Source organism: Myotis daubentonii, chromosome 4 (assembly GCF_963259705.1).
Source record: "Myotis daubentonii chromosome 4, mMyoDau2.1, whole genome shotgun sequence".
Classification (NCBI taxonomy): domain Eukaryota; kingdom Metazoa; phylum Chordata; class Mammalia; order Chiroptera; family Vespertilionidae; genus Myotis; species Myotis daubentonii.
Window position 1 is genome coordinate 2278687 of NC_081843.1, and position 18443 is coordinate 2297129.

The window sequence follows — 18443 nt, forward strand, 5'->3', positions numbered from 1 at the left end:
AACGCTCCCTAAACTGGCCGGAGTTCTAAATATTAGCAGTTTTCTGGTCATTTCCCAGCTTTCCACTGGTAATGTCTGTGATAAAGAAATGGCAGGAAACCTAGTAAGAATCAATTTACTTTTATTTCAAGTGTTTCTTACAAGTTTTTAATCATTTCTCCAAACTCTAATTGCGTATTTGAAGAGATTTACCACAATTAGAGAGTTTTCTTACAAGTATGTACTGGAAACATAAGGATTTTAACTGATTCACACAAAACACGCCAGAGAAATTCGGCCTCAATTGTAAACATAAGCAGTATAGTCCTAACTTACAGCCTTTCTACACAAATTTTAGCTGTATAAACATGAATTCCTAATATTTGAAAGCAAATTCAAGTGAAAACGCTCCCTAAAGTGGCCAGAGTTCTAAATATTAGCAGTTTCCTGGTCATTGCCCAGCTTTCCACTGGTAATGTCTGTGATAAAGAAACGGCAGGAAACTTAGTAAGAATCAATTTACTTTTATTTCAAGTGTTTCTTACAAGTTTTTAATCATTTCTTGAAATTCTAATTGCGTATTTGAAGAGATTTACCACAATTAGAGAGTTTTCTTACAAGTATGTACTGGAACCATGTGGATTTTAACTGGTTCACCCAAAAGACGCTAGAGAAATTCAGCCTCAGTTGTAACCATAAGCAGTGTAGGCCTTACTTACAGTCTTCCTACACAAATTTTGAGCTGTATAAACATGAATTCCTAATATTTGAACGCAAATTCAAGTGAAAACGCTCCCTAAAGTGGTCGGAGTTCTAAATATTATCACTTTTCTGGTCATTTCCCAGCTTTCCACTGGTAATTTCTGTGATAAAGAAACGGCAGGAAACCTAGTAAGAATCAATTTACTTTTATTTCAAGTGTTTCTTACAAGTTTTTAATCATTTCTGGAAACTCTAATTGCGTATTTTAAGAGTTTTACCACAATTAGAGAGTTTCCTTACAAGTATGTACTGGAAACATAAGTGTTTTAACTGATTCACACAAAAGACGCCAGAGAAATTCGGCCTCAATTTTAAACGTAAGCAGTATAGTCCTAACTTACAGCCTTTCTACACAAATTTTAGCTGTATAAACATGAATTCCTAATATTTGAAAGCAAATTCAAGTGAAAATGCTCCCTAAAGTAGCCGGAGTTGAAAATATTATCAGTTATGTGGTCATTTGCCAGCTTACCACTGGTAATGTCTGTAATTAAAAAACAGCAGGAAATGTAGTTAGAATCTATTTACCATTATATCAAGTGTTTCCTACAAGTTTTTAATCATTTCTCGAAACTCTAATTGCGTATTTGAAGAGATTTACCAAAATTAGAGAGTTTTCTTACAAGTATGTACTGGAACCGTCAGGATATTGACTGATTCACAAAAAAAACGCCAGAGAAATTCGGCCTCATTTGTAAACATAGGCAGTATAGTCTTCACTTAAGCCTTTCTACACAAATTTTGCGCTGTATAAACATGAATTCCTAATATTTGAAAGCAAATTCAAGTGAAAACGCTCCCTAAAGTGGCCGGAGTTCTAAATATTAGCAGTATTCTGGTCATTGCCCAGCTTTCCACTGGTAATGTCTGTGATAAAGAAACAGCAGGAAACTTATAAGAATCAATTTACTTTTATTTCAAGTGTTTCTTACAAGTTTTTAATCATTTCTGGAAACTCTAATTGCGTATTTGAAGAGATTTACCACAATTAGAGAGTTTTCTTACAAGTATGTACTGGAACCATGTGGATTTTAACTGATTCACACAAAAGACTCCAGAGAAATTCGGCCTCAGTCGTAAACATAGGCAGTATAGTCTTCACTTACAGCCTTTCTACAAAAATTTTGAGCTATATAAACATGAATTCCTAATATTTGAAAGCAAATTCCAGTGAAAACGCTTCCTAAAGTGGCCGGAGTTCTAAATATTCGCAGTTTTCTGGTCATTGCCCAGCTTTCCACTGGTAATGTCTCTGATAAAGAAATGGCAGGAAACCTAGTAAGAATCAATTTTCTTTTATTTCAAGTGTTTCTTACAAGTTTTTAATCATTTCTGGAAACTCAAATTGCGTATTTTAAGAGTTTTACCACAATTAGAGAGTTTTCTTACAAGTATGTACTGGAAACATAAGGATTTTAACTGATTCACACAAAAGACGCCAGAGAAATTCGGCCTCCATTGTAAACATAAGCAGTATAGTCCTAACTTTCAGCCTTTCTACACAAATTTTAGCTGTATAAACATGAATTCCTAATATTTGAAAGCAAATTCAAGTGAAAACGCTCCCAAAAGTGGCCGGAATTGAAAATATTATCAGTTATCTGGTCATTTGCCAGCTTACCACTGGTAATGTCTGTGATTAAAAAACAGCAGGAAATGTAGTTAGAATCTATTTACCATTATATCAAGTGTTTCCTACAAGTTTTTAATCATTTCTCGAAACTCTAATTGCGTATTTGAAGAGATTTACCAAAATTAGAGAGTTTTCTTACAAGTATGTACTGGAACCGTCAGGATATTGACTGATTCACAAAAAAAACGCCAGAGAAATTCGGCCTCATTTGTAAACATCAGAAGTGTAGTACTCACTTAAGCCTTTCTACACAAATTTTGCGCTGTATAAACATGAATTCCTAATACTTGAAAGCAAATTCAAGTGAAAACGCTCCCTAAAGTGGCCGGAGTTCTAAATATTAGCAGTTTTCTGGGCATTGCCCAGCTTTCCACTGGTAATGTCTCTGATAAAGAAATGGCAGGAAACCTAGTAAGAATCAATTTACTTTTATTTCAAGTGTTTCTTACAAGTTTTTAATCATTTCTGGAAACTCTAATTGCGTATTTTAAGAGTTTTACCACAATTAGAGAGTTTCCTTACAAGTATGTACTGGAAACATAAGTGTTTTAACTGATTCACACAAAAGACGCCAGAGAAATTCGGCCTCAATTTTAAACGTAAGCAGTATAGTCCTAACTTTCAGCCTTTCTACACAAATTTTAGCTGTATAAACATGAATTCCTAATATTTGAAAGCAAATTCAAGTGAAAACGCTCCCAAAAGTGGCCGGAATTGAAAATATTATCAGTTATCTGGTCATTTGCCAGCTTACCACTGGTAATGTCTGTGATTAAAAAACAGCAGGAAATGTAGTTAGAATCTATTTACCATTATATCAAGTGTTTCCTACAAGTTTTTAATCATTTCTCGAAACTCTAATTGCGTATTTGAAGAGATTTACCAAAATTAGAGAGTTTTCTTACAAGTATGTACTGGAACCGTCAGGATATTGACTGATTCACAAAAAAAACGCCAGAGAAATTCGGCCTCATTTGTAAACATAAGAAGTGTAGTCCTCACTTAAGCCTTTCTACACAAATTTTGCGCTGTATAAACATGAATTCCTAATATTTGAAAGCAAATTCAAGTGAAAACGCTCCCTAAAGTGGCCAGAGTTCTAAATATTAGCAGTTTTCTGGTCATTGCCCAGCTTTCCACTGGTAATGTCTGTGATAAAGAAACAGCAGGAAACTTAGTAAGAATCAATTTACTTTTATTTCAAGTGTTTCTTACAAGTTTTTAATCATTTCTGGAAACTCTAATTGCGTATTTGAAGAGATTTACCACAATTAGAGAGTTTTCTTACAAGTATGTACTGGAACCATGTGGATTTTATCTGATTCACACAAAAGACTCCAGAGAAATTCGGCCTCAGTCGTAAACATAGGCTGTATAGTCTTCACTTACAGCCTTTCTACAAAAATTTTGAGCTATATAAACATGAATTCCTAATATTTGAAAGCAAATTCCAGTGAAAACGCTTCCTAAAGTGGCCGGAGTTCTAAATATTAGCAGTTTTCTGGTCATTGCCCAGCTTTCCACTGGTAATGTCTCTGATAAAGAAATGGCAGGAAACCTAGTAAGAATCAATTTTCTTTTATTTCAAGTGTTTCTTACAAGTTTTTAATCATTTCTGGAAACTCAAATTGCGTATTTTAAGAGTTTTACCACAATTAGAGAGTTTTCTTACAAGTATGTACTGGAAACATAGGGATTTTAACTGATTCACACAAAAGACGCCAGAGAAATTCGGCCTCAATTGTAAACATAAGCAGTATAGTCCTAACTTACAGCTTTTCTACACAAATTTTAGCTGTATAAACATGAATTCCTAATATTTGAAAGCAAATTCAAGTGAAAACGCTCAGTAACGTGGCCGGAGTTGAAAATATTATCAGTTATCTGATCATTTGCCAGCTTACCACTGGTAATGTCTGTGATTAAAAAACAGCTGGAAATGTAGTAAGAATCTATTTACTTTTATTTCAAGTGTTTCTTACAAGTTTTTAATCATTTCTGGAAATTCTAATTGCGTATTTTAAGAGTTTTACCACAATTCGAGGGTTTTCTTACAAGTATGTACTGGAACCGTCAGGATATTCACTGATTCACAAAAAAGACGCCAGAGAAATTCGGTCTCAATTGTAAACATAAGCAGTGTAGGCCTTACTTACAGTCTTCCTACACAAATTTTGAGCTGTATAAACATGAATTCCTAATATTTGAACGCAAATTCAAGTGAAAACGCTCCCTAAACTGGCCGGAGTTCTAAATATTAGCAGTTTTCTGGTCATTTCCCAGCTTTCCACTGGTAATGTCTGTGATAAAGAAATGGCAGGACACCTTGTAAGAATCAATTTACTTTTATTTAAAGTGTTTCTTACAAGTTTTTAATCATTTCTGGAAACTCTAATTGCGTATTTTAAGAGTGTTACCACAATTAGAGAGTTTTCTTACAAGTATGTACTGGAAACATAAGGATTTTAACTGATTCACACAAAACACGCCAGAGAAATTCGGCCTCAATTGTAAACATAAGCAGTATAGTCCTAACTTAAAGCCTTTCTACACAAATTTTAGCTGTATAAACATGAATTCCTAATATTTGAAAGCAAATTCAAGTGAAAACGCTCCCTAAAGTGGCCAGAGTTCTAAATATTAGCAGTTTTCTGGTCATTGCCCAGCTTTCCACTGGTAATGTCTGTGATAAAGAAACGGCAGGAAACTTAGTAAGAATCAATTTACTTTTATTTCAAGTGTTTCTTACAAGTTTTTAATCATTTCTGGAAACTCAAATTGCGTATTTTAAGAGTTTTACCACAATTAGAGAGTTTCCTTACAAGTATGTACTGGAAACATAAGGATTTTAACTGATTCACACAAAAGACGCCAGAGAAATTCGGCCTCCATTGTAAACATAAGCAGTATAGTCCTAACTTTCAGCCTTTCTACACAAATTTTAGCTGTATAAACATGAATTCCTAATATTTGAAAGCAAATTCAAGTGAAAACGCTCCCTAAAGTGGCCAGAGTTCTAAATATTAGCAGTTTTCTGGTCATTGCCCAGCTTTCCACTGGTAATGTCTGTGATAAAGAAACGGCAGGAAACTTAGTAAGAATCAATTTACTTTTATTTCAAGTGTTTCTTACAAGTTTTTAATCATTTCTTGAAATTCTAATTGCGTATTTGAAGAGATTTACCACAATTAGAGAGTTTTCTTACAAGTATGTACTGGAACCATGTGGATTTTAACTGATTCACACAAAAGACGCTAGAGAAATTCAGCCTCAGTTGTAACCATAAGCAGTGTAGGCCGTACTTACAGTCTTCCTACACAAATTTTGAGCTGTATAAACATGAATTCCTAATATTTGAACGCAAATTCAAGTGAAAACGCTCCCTAAAGTGGTCGGAGTTCTAAATATTATCACTTTTCTGGTCATTTCCCAGCTTTCCACTGGTAATTTCTGTGATAAAGAAACGGCAGGAAACCTAGTAAGAATCAATTTACTTTTATTTCAAGTGTTTCTTACAAGTTTTTAATCATTTCTGGAAACTCTAATTGCGTATTTTAAGAGTTTTACCACAATTAGAGAGTTTCCTTACAAGTATGTACTGGAAACATAAGTGTTTTAACTGATTCACACAAAAGACGCCAGAGAAATTCGGCCTCAATTTTAAACGTAAGCAGTATAGTCCTAACTTACAGCCTTTCTACACAAATTTTAGGTGTATAAACATGAATTCCTAATATTTGAAAGCAAATTCAAGTGAAAATGCTCCCTAAAGTAGCCGGAGTTGAAAATATTATCAGTTATGTGGTCATTTGCCAGCTTACCACTGGTAATGTCTGTGATTAAAAAACAGCAGGAAATGTAGTTAGAATCTATTTACCATTATATCAAGTGTTTCCTACAAGTTTTTAATCATTTCTCGAAACTCTAATTGCGTATTTGAAGAGATTTACCAAAATTAGAGAGTTTTCTTACAAGTATGTACTGGAACCGTCAGGATATTGACTGATTCACAAAAAAAACGCCAGAGAAATTCGGCCTCATTTGTAAACATAAGAAGTGTAGTCCTAACTTTCAGCCTTTCTACACAAATTTTAGCTGTATAAACATGAATTCCTAATATTTGAAAGCAAATTCAAGTGAAAACGCTCCCAAAAGTGGCCGGAATTGAAAATATTATCAGTTATCTGGTCATTTGCCAGCTTACCACTGGTAATGTCTGTGATTAAAAAACAGCAGGAAATGTAGTTAGAATCTATTTACCATTATATCAAGTGTTTCCTACAAGTTTTTAATCATTTCTCGAAACTCTAATTGCGTATTTGAAGAGATTTACCAAAATTAGAGAGTTTTCTTACAAGTATGTACTGGAACCCTCAGGATATTGACTGATTCACAAAAAAAACGCCAGAGAAATTCGGCCTCATTTGTAAACATCAGAAGTGTAGTACTCACTTAAGCCTTTCTACACAAATTTTGCGCTGTATAAACATGAATTCCTAATACTTGAAAGCAAATTCAAGTGAAAACGCTCCCTAAAGTGGCCGGAGTTCTAAATATTAGCAGTTTTCTGGTCATTGCCCAGCTTTCCACTGGTAATGTCTGTGATAAAGAAACGGCAGGAAATGTAGTTAGAATCTATTTACCATTATTTCAAGTGTTTCCTACAAGTTTTTAATCATTTCTCGAAACTCTAATTGCGTATTTGAAGAGATTTACCAAAATTAGAGAGTTTTCTTACAAGTATGTACTGGAACCGTCAGGATATTGACTGATTCACAAAAAAAACGCCAGAGAAATTCGGCCTCCATTGTAAACATAAGCAGTATAGTCCTAACTTTCAGCCTTTCTACACAAATTTTAGCTGTATAAACATGAATTCCTAATATTTGAAAGCAAATTCAAGTGAAAACGCTCCCTAAAGTGGCCGGAGTTCTAAATATTACCAGTTTTCTGGTCATTGCCCAGCTTTCCACTGGTAATGTCTCTGATAAAGAAATGGCAGGAAACCTAGTAAGAATCAATTTTCTTTTATTTCAAGTGTTTCTTACAAGTTTTTAATCATTTCTGGAAACTCAAATTACGTATTTTAAGAGTTTTACCACAATTAGAGAGTTTTCTTACAAGTATGTACTGGAAACATAAGGATTTTAACTGATTCACACAAAAGACGCCAGAGAAATTCGGCCTCCATTGTAAACATAAGCAGTATAGTCCTAACTTTCAGCCTTTCTACACAAATTTTAGCTGTATAAACATGAATTCCTAATATTTGAAAGCAAATTCAAGTGAAAACGCTCCCAAATGTGGCCGGAATTGAAAATATTATCAGTTATCTGGTCATTTGCCATCTTACCACTGGTAATGTCTGTGATTAAAAAACAGCAGGAAATGTAGTTAGAATCTATTTACCATTATATCAAGTGTTTCCTACAAGTTTTTAATCATTTCTCGAAACTCTAGTTACGTATTTGAAGAGATTTACCAAAATTAGAGAGTTTTCTTACAAGTATGTACTGGAACCGTCAGGATATTGACTGATTCACAAAAAAAACGCCAGAAAAATTCGGCCTCATTTGTAAACATAAGAAGTGTAGTCCTCACTTAAGCCTTTCTACACAAATTTTGCGCTGTATAAACATGAATTCCTAATATTTGAAAGCAAATTCAAGTGAAAACGCTCCCTAAAGTGGCCAGAGTTCTAAATATTAGCAGTTTTCTGGTCATTGCCCAGCTTTCCACTGGTAATGTCTGTTATAAAGAAACAGCAGGAAACTTAGTAAGAATCAATTTACTTTTATTTCAAGTGTTTCTTACAAGTTTTTAATCATTTCTGGAAACTCTAATTGCGTATTTGAAGAGATTTACCACAATTAGAGAGTTTTCTTACAAGTATGTACTGGAACCATGTGGATTTTAACTGATTCACACAAAAGACTCCAGAGAAATTCGGCCTCAGTCGTAAACATAGGCAGTATAGTCTTCACTTACAGCCTTTCTACAAAAATTTTGAGCTATATAAACATGAATTCCTAATATTTGAAAGCAAATTCCAGTGAAAACGCTTCCTAAAGTGGCCGGAGTTCTAAATATTAGCAGTTTTCTGGTCATTGCCCAGCTTTCCACTGGTAATGTCTCTGATAAAGAAATGGCAGGAAACCTAGTAAGAATCAATTTTCTTTTATTTCAAGTGTTTCTTACAAGTTTTTAATCATTTCTGGAAAATCAAATTGCGTATTTTAAGAGTTTTACCACAATTAGAGAGTTTTCTTACAAGTATGTACTGGAAACATAAGGATTTTAACTGATTCACACAAAAGACGCCAGAGAAATTCGGCCTCCATTGTAAACATAAGCAGTATAGTCCTAACTTTCAGCCTTTCTACACAAATTTTAGCTGTATAAACATGAATTCCTAATATTTGAAAGCAAATTCAAGTGAAAACGCTCCCAAAAGTGGCCGGAATTGAAAATATTATCAGTTATCTGGTCATTTGCCAGCTTACCACTGGTAATGTCTGTGATTAAAAAACAGCAGGAAATGTAGTTAGAATCTATTTACCATTATATCAAGTGTTTCCTACAAGTTTTTAATCATTTCTCGAAACTCTAATTGCGTATTTGAAGAGATTTACCAAAATTAGAGAGTTTTCTTACAAGTATGTACTGGAACCGTCAGGATATTGACTGATTCACAAAAAAAACGCCAGAGAAATTCGGCCTCATTTGTAAACATAAGAAGTGTAGTACTCACTTAAGCCTTTCTACACAAATTTTGCGCTGTATAAACATGAATTCCTAATACTTGAAAGCAAATTCAAGTGAAAACGCTCCCTAAAGTGGCCGGAGTTCTAAATATTAGCAGTTTTCTGGTCATTGCCCAGCTTTCCACTGGTAATGTCTGTGATAAAGAAACGGCAGGAAATGTAGTTAGAATCTATTTACCATTATTTCAAGTGTTTCCTACAAGTTTTTAATCATTTCTCGAAACTCTAATTGCGTATTTGAAGAGATTTACCAAAATTAGAGAGTTTTCTTACAAGTATGTACTGGAACCGTCAGGATATTGACTGATTCACAAAAAAAACGCCAGAGAAATTCGGCCTCATTTGTAAACATAAGAAGTGTAGTCCTCACTTAAGCCTTTCTACACAAATTTTGCGCTGTATAAACATGAATTCCTAATATTTGAAAGCAAATTCAAGTGAAAACGCTCCCTAAAGTGGCCAGAGTTCTAAATATTAGCAGTGTTCTGGTCATTGCCCAGCTTTCCACTGGTAATGTCTGTGATAAAGAAACGGCAGGAAACTTATAAGAATCAATTTACTTTTATTTCAAGTGTTTCTTACAAGTTTTTAATCATTTCTGGAAACTCTAATTGCGTATTTGAAGAGATTTACCACAATTAGAGAGTTTTCTTACAAGTATGTACTGGAACTATGTGGATTTTAACTGATTCACACAAAAGACTCCAGAGAAATTCGGCCTCAGTCGTAAACATAGGCAGTATAGTCTTCACTTACAGCCTTTCTACAAAAATTTTGAGCTGTATAAACATGAATTCCTAATATTTGAAAGCAAATTCTAGTGAAAACGCTTCCTAAAGTGGCCGGAGTTCTAAATATTAACAGTTTTCTGGTCATTGCCCAGCTTTCCACTGGTAATGTCTATGATAAAGAAACGGCAGGAAACCTAGTAGGAATCTATGTACTTTTATTTCAAGTGTTTCTTACAAGTTTTTAATCATTTCTGGAACCTATAATTGCGTATTTTAAGAGTTTTACCACAATTAGAGAGTTTTCTTACAAGTATGTACTGGAAACATAAGGATTTTAACTGATTCACAAAAAAGACGCCAGAGAAATTCGGTCTCAATTGTAAACATAAGCAGTGTAGGCCTTACTTACAGTCTTCCTACACAAATTTTGAGCTGTATAAACATGAATTCCTAATATTTGAACGCAAATTCAAGTGAAAACGCTCCCTAAACTGGCCGGAGTTCTAAATATTAGCAGTTTTCTGGTCATTTCCCAGCTTTCCACTGGTAATGTCTGTGATAAAGAAATGGCAGGACACCTTGTAAGAATCAATTTACTTTTATTTCAAGTGTTTCTTACAAGTTTTTAATCATTTCTGGAAACTCTAATTGCGTATTTTAAGAGTGTTACCACAATTAGAGAGTTTTCTTACAAGTATGTACTGGAAACATAAGGATTTTAACTGATTCACACAAAACACGCCAGAGAAATTCGGACTCAATTGTAAACATAAGCAGTATAGTCCTAATTTAAAGCCTTTCTACACAAATTTTAGCTGTATAAACATGAATTCCTAATATTTGAAAGCAAATTCAAGTGAAAACGCTCCCTAAAGTGGCCAGAGTTCTAAATATTAGCAGTTTTCTGGTCATTGCCCAGCTTTCCACTGGTAATGTCTGTGATAAAGAAACGGCAGGAAACTTAGTAAGAATCAATTTACTTTTATTTCAAGTGTTTCTTACAAGTTTTTAATCATTTCTGGAAACTCAAATTGCGTATTTTAAGAGTTTTACCACAATTAGAGAGTTTCCTTACAAGTATGTACTGGAAACATAAGGATTTTAACTGATTCACACAAAAGACGCCAGAGAAATTCGGCCTCCATTGTAAACATAAGCAGTATAGTCCTAACTTTCAGCCTTTCTACACAAATTTTAGCTGTGTAAACATGAATTCCTAATATTTGAAAGCAAATTCAAGTGAAAACGCTCCCTAAAGTGGCCGGAGTTCTAAATATTAGCAGTTTTCTGGTCATTGCGCAGCTTTCCACTGGTAATGTCTGTGATAAAGAAATGGCAGGAAATGTAGTTAGCATCTATTTACCATTATTTCAAGTGTTTCCTACAAGTTTTTAATCATTTCTCGAAACTCTAATTGCGTATTTGAAGAGATTTACCAAAATTAGAGAGTTTTCTTACAAGTATGTACTGGAACCGTCAGGATATTGACTGATTCACAAAAAAAACGCCAGAGAAATTCGGCCTCATTTGTAAACATAAGAAGTGTAGTCCTCACTTAAGCCTTTCTACACAAATTTTGCGCTGTATAAACATGAATTCCTAATATTTGAAAGCAAATTCAAGTGAAAACGCTCCCTAAAGTGGCCAGAGTTCTAAATATGAGCAGTGTTCTGGTCATTGCCCAGCTTTCCACTGGTAATGTCTGTGATTAAAAAACAGCAGGAAATGTAGTAAGAATCTATTTACTTTTATTTCAAGTGTTTCTTACAAGTTTTTCATCATTTCTGGAAATTCTAATTGCGTATTTTAAGAGTTTTACCACAATTAGAGGGTTTTATTACAAGTATGAATTGGAACTGTCAGGATATTAACTGATTCACACAAAAGAAGCTAGAGAAATTCAGCCTCAGTTATAACCATAAGCAGTGTAGGCCTTACTTACAGTCTTCCTACACAAATTTTGAGCTGTATAAACATGAATTCCTAATATTTGAACGCAAATTCAAATGAAAACGCTCCCTAAACTGGCCGGAGTTCTAAATATTAGCAGTTTTCTGGTCATTTCCCAGCTTTCCACTGGTAATGTCTGTGATAAAGAAATGGCAGGACACCTTGTAAGAATCAATTTACTTTTATTTCAAGTGTTTCTTACAAGTTTTTAATCATTTCTGGAAACTCTAATTGCGTATTTTAAGAGTTTTACCACAATTAGAGGGTTTTATTACAAGTATGAACTGGAAAAGTCAGGATATTAACTGATTCACACAAAAGACGCTAGAGAAATTCAGCCCCAGTTGTAACCATAAGCAGTGTAGACCTTACTTACAGTCTTCCTACACAAATTTTGAGCTGTATAAACATGAATTCCTAATATTTGAACGCAAATTCAAGTGAAAACGCTCCCTAAACTGGCCGGAGTTCTAAATATTAGCAGTTTTCTGGTCATTTCCCAGCTTTCCACTGGTAATGTCTGTGATAAAGAAATGGCAGGAAACCTAGTAAGAATCAATTTACTTTTATTTCAAGTGTTTCTTACAAGTTTTTAATCATTTCTGGAAACTCTAATTGCGTATTTTAAGAGTTTTACCACAATTAGAGAGTTTCCTTACAAGTATGTACTGGAAACATAAGGATTTTTACTGATTCACACAAAAGACGCCAGAGAAATTCGGCCTCAATTGTAAACGTAAGCAGTATAGTCCTAACTTACAGCCTTTCTACACAAATTTTAGCTGTATAAACATGAATTCCTAATATTTGAAAGCAAATTCAAGTGAAAATGCTCCCTAAAGTAGCCGGAGTTGAAAATATTATCAGTTATTTGGTCATTTGCCAGCTTACCACTGGTAATGTCTGTGATTAAAAAACAGCAGGAAATGTAGTTAGAATCTATTTACCATTATTTCAAGTGTTTCCTACAAGTTTTTAATCATTTCTGGAAACTCTAATTGCGTATTTGAAGAGATTTATCACAATTAGAGAGTTTTCTTACAAGTATGTACTGGAACCATGTGGATTTTAACTGATTCAGAAAAAAGACTCAAGACAAATTCGGCCTCAGTCGTAAACATAGGCAGTATAGTCTTCACTTACAGCCTTTCTACCAAAATTTTGAGCTGTATAAACATGAATTCCTAATATTTGAAAGCAAATTCTAGTGAAAACGCTTCCTAAAGTGGCCGGAGTTCTAAATATTAGCAGTTTTCTCATCATTTTCCCGCTTTCCACTGGTAATGTCTATGATAAAGAAACGGCACGAAACCTAGTAAGAATCAATTTACTTTTATTTCAAGTGTTTCTTACAAGTTTTTAATCATTTCTGGAAACTCTAATTGCGTATTTTAAGAGTTTTACCACAATTAGAAAGTTTTCTTACAAGTATGTACTGGAAACATAAGGATTTTAACTGATTCACACAAAAGACGCCAGAGAAATTCGGCCTCCATTGTAAACATAAGCAGTATAGTCCTAACTTTCAGCCTTTTTACGCAAATTTTAGCTCTATAAACATGAATTCCTAATATTTGAAAGCAAATTCAAGTGAAAACGCTCCCTAAAGTGGCCGGAATTGAAAATATTATCAGTTATCTGGTCATTTGCCAGCTTACCACTGGTAATGTCTGTGATTAAAAAACAGCAGGAAATGTAGTAAGAATCTATTTACTTTTATTTCAAGTGTTTCTTACAAGTTTTTCATCATTTCTGGAAATTCTAATTGCGTATTTTAAGAGTTTTACCACAATTAGAGGGTTTTATTACAAGTATGAACTGGAACAGTCAGGATATTAACTGATTCACACAAAAGACGCTAGAGAAATTCAGCCTCAGTTGTAACCATAAGCAGTGTAGGCCTTACTTACAGTCTTCCTACACAAATTTTGAGCTGTATAAACATGAATTCCTAATATTTGAACGCAAATTCAAGTGAAAACGCTCCCTAAACTGGCCGGAGTTCTAAATATTAGCAGTTTTCTGGTCATTACCCAGCTTTCCACTGGTAATGTCTCTGATAAATAAACGGCAGGAAACCTAGTAAGAATCAATTTACTTTTATTTCAAGTGTTTCTTACAAGTTTTTAATCATTTCTGGAAACTCTAATTGCGTATTTTAAGAGTGTTACCACAATTAGAGAGTTTTCTTACCAGTATGTACTGGAACCGTCAGGATATTGACTGATTCACAAAAAAGACGCCAGAGAAATTCGGTCTCAATTGTAAACATAAGCAGTGTAGTCCTCACTTAAGCCTTTCTACACAAATTTTGCGCTGTATAAACATGAATTCCTAATATTTGAAAGCAAATTCAAGTGAAAACGCTCCCTAAAGTGGTCGGAGTTCTAAATATTAGCAGTTTTCTGGTCATTTCCCCGCTTTCCACTGGTAATGTCTGTGATAAAGAAACGGCAGGAAACCTAGTAAGAATCAATTTACTTTTATTTCAAGTGTTTCTTACAAGTTTTTAATCATTTCTGGAAACTCTAATTGCGTATTTTAAGAGTTTTACCACAATTAGAGAGTTTCCTTACAAGTATGTACTGGAAACATAGGGATTTTAACTGATTCACACAAAAGACGCCAGAGAAATTTGGCCTCAATTGTAAACATAAGCAGTATAGTCCTAACTTACAGCCTTTCTACACAAATTTTAGCTGTATAAACATGAATTTCTAATATTTGAAAGCAAATTCAAGTGAAAACGCTCCCTAACGTGGCCAGAGTTGAAAATATTATCAGTTATCTGGTCATTTGCCAGCTTACCACTGGTAATGTCTGTGATTAAAAAACAGCAGGAAATGTAGTAAGAATCTATTTACTTTTATTTCAAGTGTTTCTTACAAGTTTTTAATCATTTCTGGAAATTCTAATTGCGTATTTTAAGAGTTTTACCACAATTAGAGGGTTTTATTACAAGTATGAACTGGAAAAGTCAGGATATTAACTGATTCACACAAAAGACGCTAGAGAAATTCAGCCCCAGTTGTAATCATAAGCAGTGTAGACCTTACTTACAGTCTTCCTACACAAATTTTGAGCTGTATAAACATGAATTCCTAATATTTGAACGCAAATTCAAGTGAAAACGCTCCATAAACTGGCCGGAGTTCTAAATATTAGCAGTTTTATGGTCATTTCCCAGCTTTCCACTGGTAATGTCTGTGATAAAGAAATGGCAGGAAACCTAGTAAGAATCAATTTACTTTTATTTCAAGTGTTTCTTACAAGTTTTTAATCATTTCTGGAAACTCTAATTGCGTATTTTAAGAGTTTTACCACAATTAGAGAGTTTCCTTACAAGTATGTACTGGAAACATAAGGATTTTAACTGATTCACACAAAAGACGCCAGAGAAATTCGGCCTCAATTGTAAACGTAAGAAGTATAGTCCTAACTTACAGCATTTCTACACAAATTTTAGCTGTATAAACATGAATTCCTAATATTTGAAAGCAAATTCAAGTGAAAATGCTCCCTAAAGTAGCCGGAGTTGAAAATATTATCAGTTATTTGGTCATTTGCCAGCTTACCACTGGTAATGTCTGTGATTAAAAAACAGCAGGAAATGTAGTTAGAATCTATTTACCATTATTTCAAGTGTTTCCTACAAGTTTTTAATCATTTCTGGAAACTCTAATTGCGTATTTGAAGAGATTTACCACAATTAGAGAGTTTTCTTACAAGAATGTACTGGAACTATGTGGATTTTAACTGATTCAGAAAAAAGCCTCAAGAGAAATTCGGCCTCAGTCGTAAACATAGGCAGTATAGTCTTCACTTACAGCCTTTCTACAAAAATTTTGAGCTGTATAAACATGAATTCCTAATATTTGAAAGCAAATTCTAGTGAAAACGCTTCCTAAAGTGGCCGGAGTTCTAAATATTAGCAGTTTTCTCATCATTTTCCCGCTTTCCACTGGTAATGTCTATGATAAAGAAACGGCACGAAACCTAGTAAGAATCAATTTACTTTTATTTCAAGTGTTTCTTACAAGTTTTTAATCATTTCTGGAAACTCTAATTGCGTATTTTAAGAGTTTTACCACAATTAGAAAGTTTTCTTACAAGTATGTACTGGAAACATAAGGATTTTAACTGATTCACACAAAAGACGCCAGAGAAATTCGGCCTCCATTGTAAACATAAGCAGTATAGTCCTAACTTTCAGCCTTTTTACGCAAATTTTAGCTCTATAAACATGAATTCCTAATATTTGAAAGCAAATTCAAGTGAAAACGCTCCCTAAAGTGGCCGGAATTGAAAATATTATCAGTTATCTGGTCATTTGCCAGCTTACCACTGGTAATGTCTGTGATTAAAAAACAGCAGGAAATGTAGTAAGAATCTATTTACTTTTATTTCAAGTGTTTCTTACAAGTTTTTCATCATTTCTGGAAATTCTAATTGCGTATTTTAAGAGTTTTACCACAATTAGAGGGTTTTATTACAAGTATGAACTGGAACAGTCAGGATATTAACTGATTCACACAAAAGACGCTAGAGAAATTCAGCCTCAGTTGTAACCATAAGCAGTGTAGGCCTTACTTACAGTCTTCCTACACAAATTTTGAGCTGTATAAACATGAATTCCTAATATTTGAACGCAAATTCAAGTGAAAACGCTCCCTAAACTGGCCGGAGTTCTAAATATTAGCAGTTTTCTGGTCATTACCCAGCTTTCCACTGGTAATGTCTCTGATAAAGAAACGGCAGGAAACCTAGTAAGAATCAATTTACTTTTATTTCAAGTGTTTCTTACAAGTTTTTAATCATTTCTGGAAACTCTAATTGCGTATTTTAAGAGTGTTACCACAATTAGAGAGTTTTCTTACCAGTATGTACTGGAACCGTCAGGATATTGACTGATTCACAAAAAAGACGCCAGAGAAATTCGGTCTCAATTGTAAACATAAGCAGTGTAGTCCTCACTTAAGCCTTTCTACACAAATTTTGCGCTGTATAAACATGAATTCCTAATATTTGAAAGCAAATTCAAGTGAAAACGCTCCCTAAAGTGGTCGGAGTTCTAAATATTAGCAGTTTTCTGGTCATTTCCCCGCTTTCCACTGGTAATGTCTGTGATAAAGAAACGGCAGGAAACCTAGTAAGAATCAATTTACTTTTATTTCAAGTGTTTCTTACAAGTTTTTAATCATTTCTGGAAACTCTAATTGCGTATTTTAAGAGTTTTACCACAATTAGAGAGTTTCCTTACAAGTATGTACTGGAAACATAGGGATTTTAACTGATTCACACAAAAGACGCCAGAGAAATTTGGCCTCAATTGTAAACATAAGCAGTATAGTCCTAACTTACAGCCTTTCTACACAAATTTTAGCTGTATAAACATGAATTTCTAATATTTGAAAGCAAATTCAAGTGAAAACGCTCCCTAACGTGGCCAGAGTTGAAAATATTATCAGTTATCTGGTCATTTGCCAGCTTACCACTGGTAATGTCTGTGATTAAAAAACAGCAGGAAATGTAGTAAGAATCTATTTACTTTTATTTCAAGTGTTTCTTACAAGTTTTTAATCATTTCTGGAAATTCTAATTGCGTATTTTAAGAGTTTTACCACAATTAGAGGGTTTTATTACAAGTATGAACTGGAAAAGTCAGGATATTAACTGATTCACACAAAAGACGCTAGAGAAATTCAGCCCCAGTTGTAATCATAAGCAGTGTAGACCGTACTTACAGTCTTCCTACACAAATTTTGAGCTGTATAAACATGAATTCCTAATATTTGAACGCAAATTCAAGTGAAAACGCTCCATAAACTGGCCGGAGTTCTAAATATTAGCAGTTTTATGGTCATTTCCCAGCTTTCCACTGGTAATGTCTGTGATAAAGAAATGGCAGGAAACCTAGTAAGAATCAATTTACTTTTATTTCAAGTGTTTCTTACAAGTTTTTAATCATTTCTGGAAACTCTAATTGCGTATTTTAAGAGTTTTACCACAATTAGAGAGTTTCCTTACAAGTATGTACTGGAAACATAAGGATTTTAACTGATTCACACAAAAGACGCCAGAGAAATTCGGCCTCAATTGTAAACGTAAGAAGTATAGTCCTAACTTACAGCATTTCTACAAAAATTTTAGCTGTATAAACATGAATTCCTAATATTTGAAAGCAAATTCAAGTGAAAATGCTCCCTAAAGTAGCCGGAGTTGAAAATATTATCAGTTATTTGGTCATTTGCCAGCTTACCACTGGTAATGTCTGTGATTAAAAAACAGCAGGAAATGTAGTTAGAATCTATTTACCATTATTTCAAGTGTTTCCTACAAGTTTTTAATCATTTCTGGAAACTCTAATTGCGTATTTGAAGAGATTTACCACAATTAGAGAGTTTTCTTACAAGTATGTACTGGAACCATGTGGATTTTAACTGATTCTGAAAAAAACCTCAAGAGAAATTCGGCCTCAGTCGTAAACATAGGCAGTATAGTCTTCACTTACAGCCTTTCTACAAAAATTTTGAGCTGTATAAACATGAATTCCTAATATTTGAAAGCAAATTCTAGTGAAAAAGCTTCCTAAAGTGGCCGGAGTTCTAAATATTAGCAGTTTTC